A 13,072-nucleotide genomic window follows, 5' to 3' on the forward strand; every position below is an offset into this window, starting at 1 on the left:
AAGTTAATAAATATTTAAAATTAATAATAATTTAAAGGAAAAATAAAGTAAAGCAAGCCTTATTATAGTTATTAATTAAGCTAAGTTTAGCAATATATATTATAATTTTAAATAAAATGTTAAATTATTTATAATATATTATTTTAATAAAAGTTATATAAAAGGATTTAAAAGGTTCCTTCTTATTTTAAATATCTTATTATAAAAAAGTTATAAGCTTACTATAATATTAATATAATAAATAATTCTTAACTTAAGAGCTATAGCTAGCCTTAAAATTAAAGCGCATTATATATATTAAAAGTATAATTAATAATTTAAGCTATTATTTTAGCTTTTTTAAGAAATTATTATTAGCTAAATATAATTATCTTATAATAAATTTTATATTATAAGTTTTATTAAACTCCCTTATTTTAAAATATAGCTAATATTAATTTATTAAATAATTATAGCTTTATAAATATAATAGCATAAGTATTAAAGATTATTATTAAAATTAATTAAAGTATTTTAATTATATAATTCTTTTTTAAAATTATTTTATTTTATTTTTATTATAATAATGCATTAAAATATTATATTTATATTTTTAAGTAATATTAAAGATTATAATAAAAAGAAATAAAGTTTTAACTTATTAAGCCTACCTTTTTAAAAGAAATTAAGAGTTAATAAAGTATTTAAGGCTTTTATAATTTATAAGTATTATAAATAAGTAAAATATGCTTTAAAGCATAAGTAATTATGCCTTTAAGGCCTTAATTATTATTAATAGCTTTTTATTATAAATAATATAATTTTATTATATTAAAAAAAGCTTTATAAAGTAATAAGTAATTAAGTAAAAGGCTTCTCTTTTTTAAATTAATAAATATATATTAAAGGCCGTTTTTAAGCAATTTACCTTTATTATTATACTTAAATTTAAGTTTTATTTAGTTAAAATTAATGCCTTTATAAATGCTACCTTAAGATAGCAAAAGGCTTTATTCTTTTTACTTCCTTATTAAAAAAAAGTTTTCTTAATAATAAAATAAAAAAAAGGATTAATAATTTTAAAAAAGTTTTTAATAAAGTTATAATAAAAGTTTATAAACCTTATAAAGCTTTAAATATTATAAATTATTTATAATGCCTTTTATTTTTAAATTACTTTAATTTTTTTTAAGTTTATTTAAATGCTTATTTTAATTATAATAATAAAGCTTAAATACTTTACCTTTTTTATTATAAACTTATATTTATTTTAATTTAAATTTAATTTAATATTTTATAAATAATATAAAACTTTTTATACTTTTTTTATATAATTCCTTTTTAAGCTTAAGGAAAATATTAATATATTATTTAAGTATATTATTATATAATCTTTTAAAATATTAATTAAAATTAAGTTAATATATTATTAAAATATAATAAATATATTAAATAAATTAAAAAAGTAAATTAGCTATTTAAATAACTTAAATTAAGTTTAAAATGCTATTAAATATTCCTACTCTTTTATTATTTATATTTAATAAAAGATTATATAAATATTTAGCTTTATAAATTATTAAGCATTAAAAAAAAAGCATAATATCTTTTAATAAGAAAAAAAGGGTAATAATTTTATTAAGTTATTTTATTAAAAGTATAATAATTTATATAAAATCATTATTTTTTATTTACTTTATATATTAAAAGAATTAAGGTTATTATAAATAAAAAGCTAGTCTTTACTTAACTTTTATTATAAAGTTTTATAACTTATTTTTATAACTTAAGTAATTAATTTTAAGGTATATTATATAATAAGCCTTATAATAATATTAATATAAACTTATTTTTTATTAATAATAAATAAATATAATAATTAAATTAACTTTAATATAATAAAAGGATAAAAGCTTATTTTTTATTAAAAAAGTTAATAAAGTTTTATACCTTTTTTAATAAAAGCTTAGCCTTATATTATTTTATATTATTATTATTTCTCTTTTAAGGAGCTATAACTTAAAAAATTTATATAACCTTACTTAAACTTATTTTTATTAAAGTAATATTTGCTATTTTATTATAAAATAAGTAATTTATTTATATTTTTATAGCTATTTTAAAGATTAATTAAGCTAAATTACTTATATTTTATTAACTTTCCTTTTTTATAATTATCCCTTAAATTATATTAATTATTATATAGCTATAAGCTAAGTTTAATAAAATATTATAATAATATAATTAAGATAAACTTAATAAAAAGGAATAAGTTATGCTTAAAATTATATAAGCTAAAATAAAAGCTTATTATATATTAATATTTAAAGAAAGTTATATTATATATATAATATATTAGCTTTATAATAAGTTAATAATTATTTTTAAGTTTTTTAAAATAAGTAAAGCTATTAATTTTAATTTTATTTTTTATATTTATTATTTATTTATAATAATATAATAATTATATTTATTATTTACTTAAGTAATAATAATATATTTATAATTTATAATAATAAAAATTAAAAAAGAAAACTTATTTAATTTATTTTATACTTATTAATATTATTTTTATATAAATTAAACTTATAAAAAAAGCTTATGCTTTTAAGTAAAACTTTGCTTAAAAGTTAATTTTTTCTTTTAAAGTTAATAAAGTTTTCTTTATAAAGTATAATTAACTTTATAACTTAAACTTAAATTAATATAGTTATAAAAAGGAATTTATAATTTATTATAAAGTATTTTTATTAATTATAATATAAGTATACCTTATATTTTTATTAAGCCTTTTTTTTAAACTTAAAGATTTAAAATACCTTAGCTTAATTATTAGCTAGCTAAAAAAAAGAAATACTTTAATATTTTTATAGCTCTTTATTTTTAATACTTTAGCTCTTTATTATACTTATTATAATTATATTTATTATTATTATATTTTAATTTATTACTTATTATCTTTAAGTTAAAAGCTTTAAAAAATATAAAATTAAACTTATATATTATTAATGCTTAAGGTTTTATATTTTTAGCTTATAAATAATTTAATAATATATATTTATTACCTTATTATAATTTATATATAAAATTAATATCTTAATAGCTTTATTATAAAATTATAAAAAAAGCTAATTATAAAAGTAGTTTAACTTTATTTTATTTAATTACTTAAAGCTCTTAATTTATATTATTAGCTATTTAAATTAAATATAAAATTAAGTAAAGTTATTATAATTTTATATTTAAAATATCTTAAGCTTAATTAAAATAACTACTTATTAATATAAGTTTTTATAATAATGCTTTAAATATTTAAAGAATTTATTTATATTAAAATTATTTTAAAGCCTACTTTACTTATAAAATACTATAATATATAATTATATTTTAATAAATAACTAACTTTATAAAAAGATTTAATATTTTTAAAAACCTTTAATAAAGTTTATATTAATTTATAATTTATATTATATTATAATCTTTTAAATTAAAAAGCTATTTTAATTATTATTAAATAAAGGCTTAATTAAAAGCAGCTTATATTAAATTAAGGATAAGTTAAAAGGGTTTATATATACTTTAAGCTTTATAAGTTAATAAAATATTATTATAAAAAGAAATATAATGGCATTATTATTAGCATTAATAAATATTATTATAAATAATTAAAAGAATTAAGGTGCTTTTTAAGCATTTTTATAACTTAATATTAAAATAAATTAAGAAATCTTTAGCTATATATTTTATAAAAAGGTTAATATTTTAAATATAAGGTTATTTACCTTTATAATATAAGTATTTTTCTTAATATAATTTAAAGATTATAATTTAATATTATAAGTTAGCCTTAAGTATTTATTAAAAAGTATTTAAAAGGAATTATAAATTATAATATTTAAGAAATAAGTTAAGCCTTAAAAGGGCTTAACTTTTAAATTTATCTTTTAAGTATATGCTTTATTATATAAAAGGGTTGGGTAAAATATAGGCTTGGCATAAGCATGCATTATGGCTTAGGCAATAGCCCAAGCCCATTATAAGTTATATAAATTCTTTAAGTTATAACTCTTTAAGAAAGAAATAATAATAATATAAAATAATATAAGGCTAAGCTTTTATTAAAAAAAGTATAAGATTTTATTAACCTTTTTAATAAGAAATAAGCTTTTACCCTTTTATTATATTAAAGTTAATTTAATTATTATATTTATTTATTATTAATAAAAAATAAATTTATATTAATATTATTATAAAGCTTATTATATAATATACCTTAAAATTAACTATTTAAGTTATAAAAATAAATTATAAAATTTTATAATAAAAGTTAAGTAAGAATTAGCTCCTTACTTATAATGGCCTTAATTCTTTTAATATATAAGGTAAATAAAAAGTAATGATTTTATATAAATTACTATACTTTAAATAAAATAACTTAATAAGATTATTACTTCCTTTTTTTTATTAAAAAGATATTATACTTTTTTTTTAATATTTAATAATTTATAAAGCTAAATATTTATATAGCTTTTTATTAAATATAAATAATAAAAAAATAAAAATACTTAATAATATTTTAAACTTAATTTAAGTTATTTAAATAATTAATTTATTTCTTTAATTTATTTAATATACTTATTATATTTTAATAATATATTAACTTAATTTTAATTAATATCTTAAAAGATTATATAATAATATACTTAAATAATATATTAATATTTTCCTTAAGCTTAAAAAGAAATTATATAAAGAAAATATAAAAAGTTTTATATTATTTATAAAATATTAAATTAAACTTAAATTAAAATAAATATAAGTTTATAATAAAAAAGGTAAAGTATTTAAACTTTATTATTATAATTAAAATAAGCATTTAAGTAAATTTAAAAAAAGTTAAGATAATTTAAAAATAAAAAGCATTATAAATAATTTATAATATTTAAAGCTTTATAAAATTTATAAACTTTTATTATAACTTTATTAAAAACTTTTTTAAAGTTATTAACCCCTTTCTTTATTTTATTATTAAGAAAACTTTTTTTAATAAGAAAATAAAGAAAATATAGCTTTTTATTATCTTAAAATAATATTTATAAAGGTATTAATTTTAGCTAAATGGGATTTAAACTTAAATATAATAATAAAAGCAAATTATTTTAAAAATAGCCTTTAATGCATACTTATTAATTTAAAAAAAAAGGGCCTTATATTTAATTATTTATTACTTTATAAAGCTCTTTTTAATATAATAAAATTATATTATTTATAATAAGGAGCTATTAATAATAATTAAGGCCTTAAAAGTATAATTATTTATACTTTAAAGTATATTTTGCTTATTTATAATACTTATAAATTATAAAAACCTTAAGTATTTTATTAGCTCTTAACTTTTTTTAAAAAGGTAAGCTTAATAAGCTAAAACTTTATTCTTTTTTTATTATAATTTTTAATATTACTTAAGGATATAAGCATAATATTTAAATATATTATTATAATAAAAATAAAATAAAATAATTTTAAAAAAGAATTATATAATTAAAATGCTTTAATTAATTTTAATAATAATTTTTAATGCTTATATTATTATATTTATAAGGCTATAATTATTTAATAAATTAATATTAACTATGCTTTAAAATAAAAAAGTTTAATAAAATTTATAATATAAGATTTATTATAAGGTAATTATATTTAATTAATAGCAATTTCCTAAGAAAGTTAAAATAATAATTTAAATTACTAATTATACTTTTAATGCATATAATATACTTTAATTTTAAGGCTAGCTATGGCTTTTAAATTAAGAATTACTTATTATATTAATATTATAATAAGTTTATAACTTTTTTATAATAAGGCATTTAAGATAAAAAGAAACCTTTTAAGTTTTTTTATATAATTTTTATTAAAATAATATATTATAAGCTATTTAATATTTTATTTAAAATGTTATAAGCTGGCCCTAAAGGAGCTGCAAGCTGGCTAGCGCTTTCTCCCATAAGCTATAAAAGCAGCAACCTTTTAATTAAGCCAAAAGGTATATAATAATTCAAGCTTCCTTGGATTATTTAACCACATTATATAAGGCTTAGGCAATAGCTTAAGCCTATTATATAGCCCCTTCCCCTAGGACCTCCTTAATATAATAATATAATTACCCCTAAGGCTTACTCATAACATTACCTTTTAAGCTAGGGATTTTCTTTATAAAAAGGGTGCCTATATTTGCAATAAATGTAACTTAAACCCTTAACCTTAAAGCTTAAATTATTTATTATAAGCTAGCCCTAAAAGGGCTGCAAGCTAGCTAGCGCCTTTTCTTATAAGCTATAAAAGCAGCAACCTTTTAATTAAGCCAAAAGGTATATAATAATTTAAGCTCCCTTAAATTATCTAGCTATACTATATAAGGCTTAGGCAATAACCCAAGCCCATTACATAAAATTACAATATATGCCGTTAAACTTAACTTAATTAATAACTATAATAAGGCTTGCTTTACTTTATTATTTTTTTAAATTATTATTAGTTTTAAATATTTATTAACTTTATAATAAACTTATTAGCTTATAAAGGCAGCTTATATTATTTAATAATTATTATAAATTGCTTTTTAAAATAAGTTTTCTTAAAAATAATATACTTTATAATTATAAAAAACTATATATAATGCTTTATTACTTTATAATAGCGCTATTATAGGTTTCCTATATTTATTATTAGTAATTAAGGCTTTAATTAAATAAAAGCGTTTTAAGCTTTTTTATGTACTTAAATAAGTATAAAATGCCTTTTATTTATAGCATATTACTTTAAGATAAATAATAGCATAAAGCGGATAAATTAAGAAATATAAAAGTACTTATGTAATATTATTATCTTTTTATAAAATAATTAAGTTAATTATCTTTTAGCTTGCTAAATAACGCTAAATAATAAGGACTTAATAATAATTAGTTAAAGTTTAAATTAACTAGTAAATGTAATGGGCTTAAGCTATTGCCCAAGCCATAATGCATAACCGTGCCGGACTTATACTGCACCCAACCCTCTTACATAATGAGGCATACACACTTAAAAGATAAATCCAGAGTTGGGCCCTTTCAAGGCCTAACTTACTTCTTAAATATTGCAATTCATAACTCCTTTTGGGTACCTTCCAGTAAATGCTTAAGGCCAACCCATAACAGTAAATAGGTTTAATATATAGGTAGTTTTAGGCTTTTTAAATATAACGGCATTTATAATTAATTTTAAGGGCCAAGCAGCTAAGTTTTTAAATTATCTTTAAATTAAAATAAATATTGCTTAAGCCGTTATTATTTTTACTTAATAATAATAAGAGCGGGTAATTAATAAATATTATTAAATAATAAAAAGGTTTTATATTAATAACTAAGTATAGCTATTTTTAAGATACTTTTAAATTACTTAATTAATAAAAAAGCTTAATTAACTATATTAAAAATATATTATAATAAATATTCTTATATTTTAAATAATTATTTTAAATATATTAAGCTAAGTTTATTTTACTTTTAATATTAATTAAGTTAAGTATATTATAAAAGATTTATTACTTATTTAAATATTTATAAATATTTAGCTAAATATTATATTAATTTTAAATAAAGTAAATAAAAGCTAAGATAAAAAGTATTTTATAAAAAAAATTTTAATAATTAAAAATATATTAAGATATTTATAAAATAATTTTCTTAAAAAGTAAGTTTATATTAAATAAAAAGGCTAAAATATATTAATATAAAAACCCCTTAAGAACTTATAAGGATTAATAGCCCTTAATATATTTAAAGTATAATAAGGAAATGCTATTATTTATAAGAAATTATTTATTTAAAGTAATTATAAGGCAAGCTTATATTAAGCTTAATAAGCTTATTTAAAGGTATAATATAAGGTAATAAGAGTTATAAATAAGGATAAAATAAAAATAAATAGAATTTTATTATATTATTATAAGCTATTTAAATAAGGCTATAAAGCAAGCCCTAAGTATTTATTATGCTTAAGCAAGGCATAATAATAATGGGATTTAAATTTATAACCTTATTTATATATAAACGCTCTTAATTAACTAGGATTTATTATGCATTTACTTAATAAATAAATTAAATTCCCCTTTTATAAAAATTAAATAGCATATTAAGTTAAAAGAAAACCAAGCTATATAGCTAGTTTCTTACAAGACGAAACCATATTAAGTATATTACCTTTTTAAAATTCCTTTATTATTATTTATTTAAATAAATATATTAGAAATATTTAATTATAAAATTAAAAAATTGCAAAGGCTAGCAATAAAGCTATAATAACTTAATAATAATAAAAGTTAAATTTATAAATTCTTTATTTAAAAATAAAGCTTTTAATTACTTAAACTTATTATAGCTATAATAATAAATTAAGCTAATTAATGCTTATAATAAAGGGTATTGCAGCTAAAGAAAGGCAAATTCTTAAAATCCTCCTCTTTATTTTCTTGCTTTTCCTTCTTAAACTTATTATAAGTATAATAATAATTTAAATCATAATTATATTACTTAGCGCTAAAAACTTAATTAATAAGGGCATTTAAGGCATTAATTATTATATTAAATTCTTTATAATAATAATTTTTAAATATATTAAAGCATATTTAAGGCTAAGTTAATATAAATATAAGAAAAGAATAAGGGGGGTATTTATATTAAAGGTATATATATTATTAATATAATAATTAGCCTTAGCTTTTTAATTATTATTAAGGGTTATAAAGGTATTTATTATTTTTTAAATAAAGTAAATTAATTAATAATTATTAATATTAATATTATTAATATAATATATAATTATATTAATATTAATAAGAAATAAAAATATATTAATAAGCTATAATAAAATTAAAGATATACTTTTAATAAAGTTAATAAGGGTATTAATTAAAGCTATATTATAAAAATAAGCATAATTGCTTAAATAAATAACGAAAGTAATAAAGGGTAGCTTTATTAATATAATGCTTATGATTTTATGAAAATTAATAATAATATAATTAAAAGCTAAGGTAAATATAGCTGCATTACTATAAGTAAGAATAATAAACTTAATTTACTTAAGGATAAAGATATAGCTATTATTAATAATAATTGCTTTTTTTAAATAATGCTATGCATTTTATAATAATAGCAAATTAATAAATATATATATATGCTAAATATACTTATGCTTATAATAGCGATAATTAATATAAAATATATTATAATCTTTAGGGATATAAATAAATAGCTTATTAATTTTATAAAAAATTATAATATATAATTTATAAGAAAAAGGTAGCTGCTTAGCAAGCTATTAATTCTTATTATTAAAATTATTAAATACTTAATATAATTTTATAATATAATGTTTTTATACTTAATTAATAATTATAATAAACTTATATTAAGAGAAAAATAAAGTAACTTTAAAAGTTATATTACTAAGGTAATAAGGTGGTTTATTATTGCTATTATTATTAATAATAGCTGCATTAAAGCTATTATGTTAATTATTAAAACTTATAATAAAAGCTATTTTTTATTCTTTTTTTTATATAATAAAAAGAAAGTAAGTATTAAAAAAGATATTAAGGAATTAAAAAAGTATTAATAAATTAAAGAAAGGGTACTTAATAAGTATAATATAAATAAAGAAGGGTATATTAAGAAATTATTAAGGGATTAAGAAGGTATTAATGCATTAAAGCAATAGCTTTTTAATAAAAAAGGGTAATTATAAAAAGAGCATAATAAATATAAAGAAGAATAATTAAAGAATTGAATTGCAAAAAGGCTAAGGAATTATATAAGTATTAATTATATTAAGGAAGGCTTCTTAATTAAAGGTAAGATAAAGCTAAAGGGGTAATTAATATAAATAAAGAAATAATTATAAGGATAATAAAAAGGTTATATAAAGGTAATGTTGGCTGGGTTAACATATGTTAGTTAATAGCAAACTAGTTATATTTAAATCAGCTATATAAAAAGAAGGAGGGTTGCAACCATAAGCTGCAAAACCTCCCTTTAACTATAAACTATCTAGGGGTAGTTATATATTGCTGCATATAACCCTTACCTACTAATGCTTTAATGCCAATTGCCCATAATACTTATTACCTATAATGCCTATCATGCTTAATGCTGCTATTCCCTTATAATACATTCATAACTATATTAATAATCTTTAATTAAGTAATTAATGCATATTTTTAAAAAATATATAAGAAAAAAAAGTTAAATTAAACTTAAAGCTATTAAGTTTAAATTTATTAATTAATTAAATTAATTAAAGATATGCACTTATTTAATTATGCTAAGTACTTATAAAAAGCAAGCATATAAAAAGGCTTAAGTTATTATTAAAAGATTAAAGATTAATTATTTTATTAAAATATATAATTAATAAATAAAGATTATTTTAATAATTATATACAGCAAATTATTTTAATTATATTAATTAATAAAGCATAAATTATTACTTTTGCTATATAAACATTTTATTTACAATGCATTTTATAAATTTATATTTTTATTACTTATAACGCTTAAATTAAATAAGAATTAAACTAAACCCTTAAATTATTAACATTATTATTTAATCTTTAACTTATAATATACCTTAATTTAATTTAATTTAAGCTTAATTATGCTTAATCTTTATAATTAAATAAAGATTAATTAATTATAGAAAAAAAATAAATAAAATAAGTTATAAAGGTTAATAAATAAGGTATTTAAATAAAGGAAAGTAATTAAGTATAAAGGATTATTAAGAAATTATTTAATGTTAATTAAGTTAATAAATAAAAATATATATAAAATTAATATATAAATATTAAACTACGAAATTTAATTAAAGATGCTTATTAAACATAAGCTAGCAACTTAAGTACTTATAAAATAATAATAACCCTTATTACTTAAACCCTTAATATATAAGCATTATTATAAAAATCTTAATTATAAGGTTTACGCTTAAGAAAAAAGTAATTTTAAATATAAATTATATTATATTATTTCTTAAAATAATTTATAATTAATTAATAAAAGAAAAATTTAAACTTTTGCTAATTTTATATACTTTTATTAAATAAAAGCAAAAACTAAGTTATTTTAATAATCTTTTCTTTGCAACCTTATTTATAATTAACTTAATTTATTAACTTTTATTAACTTTTATTTAAATATTTTCCTTAATAATAAGCAATGCATTAAGCCTTAATATACTTTTTCTTCTTACTTAAATAAATAATTATTCTTAATTAATATATCCTTATACCTTAATTATAATCTTATTAATATTTATAAATTGCTTAAAAATCTTATTTAACATACCCTTTATAAAGACATTTATTAAATTATAATTACCCATAATTTATTAAATCTTAAAAATCTTACGTTTCTTATATAATTATTAAAGTATTATTAAGTTAATTATAAAGCATTTTTCTTTAATTATGCTAAGCTTAATTAAGCATTTATATAAAAAATATAAATTTATATAAATTATAAAAAAAAGAATATTAATATTAAGATAAATAGTAATTTAATATAAAATAGCTGTTAAAATAATACTTATATTAAATCTATAAACTATATTATAAATCTTAAAAGCTAAAACGCTTTTAATAACTTTCTTATACTTAATAAAAAACTAATAAATAATGTTGCTATAAATATTTAATTTTATAAAGTTATTACCTTAAGTTTTATTAATAAAAGTAATAATAAAGCTTATTTAAAAGCTAAGATCTTAATTATTAATAAAAAAATTATTAATAAAGATAAGCAATTTAGCTATAATTAAGTTAAATAATATATATTATATATTATATTTAAAATAATTAGCTTGCTATTAAAGCCTTTTATTAAGTTTAGCATAATCTTCTTTACTTAAATTAATAATTTAAATAATTATAAATAAATTAAATATAGCTTTTAATTAATAAATAAAAGTTAAGTAAACATTATAAGCTTATTATTTAGCATATTATTATTCTTAATTAAGAAAGATAATTTAAATAAAAGCAATCTTTATGCCTTAGCCTTTTTAATATATATTAATAATATTATTCTTTATAATAATAATCTTTATACCATTAAAGTTAAGTATTATTTTAAAGATAAATATTATCTTTAACTTATATTAAATATCCACCTTTTTAATCTTTTTTTCTTTATTATTAAGAATATTAAAGTAATAATAAAGAAAGTATTATTTATTTATATAATTATAATATTAAAGTTATTTATATTATTATTTAAAATAAGAAAGTATAAGTTATAAATAAAAATAATTATGCTTAATTCCTTATAATAATATTTATAATATATTATTTATTAATATATATTAAACTTAATAATATTATATAAAAGTTTAATAATATATATAATAGTGCTAAGGAAATACTTATTATAAATTTTTAATAATAACCTTATAAGTATTATATATTTAAGCTTTAATTTTAATTATAAATAGGCTTAAATAATATCCTAAAGCTTAATATGCATTTTTTATTAAATAAGAAATAATATTAAAGTAATTAAAAGTTATTGGCTTAACCGCTAAATAATAAGGAATTAAGTAAGAATCTTTTTCTTGCTATAATTATTGCAATTAACTATTATAAAGCATAACTTTTTATAAGGCTTCTTAATCTTACTCTTAATTTTATATATTATTTAAAATTTAAAGAATTATATACTATTATATATTTTATTATTATAAAATATAAACTTAAAGATATTATATTTAATTAAGTTTAATACTTTTTTATAATTAAATTCCTTAAATAAATCTTTAAATATAATAATTACATTATCTTATTAAAGCTTTAATATAAATTTATAATTATCCTTTTTATATTAAATAATAAATATTTAATTAAGAAATGCTTAAATAATAAATATTTATATTAAAAATACCTTAATAAAAGTTTTAGCCTTATTCTTTACTTTTAAAAATTATCTTTATTATCTTAATCTTAAAGAATTTAAGTATATATTTAAAAGATTTAGCTTAAAATATATAATATATTATAAAT

The sequence above is a fragment of the Diaporthe citri genome, assembly GCF_014595645.1.
Source record: "Diaporthe citri strain NFHF-8-4 chromosome Unknown scaffold_15, whole genome shotgun sequence".
NCBI lineage: Eukaryota > Fungi > Ascomycota > Sordariomycetes > Diaporthales > Diaporthaceae > Diaporthe > Diaporthe citri.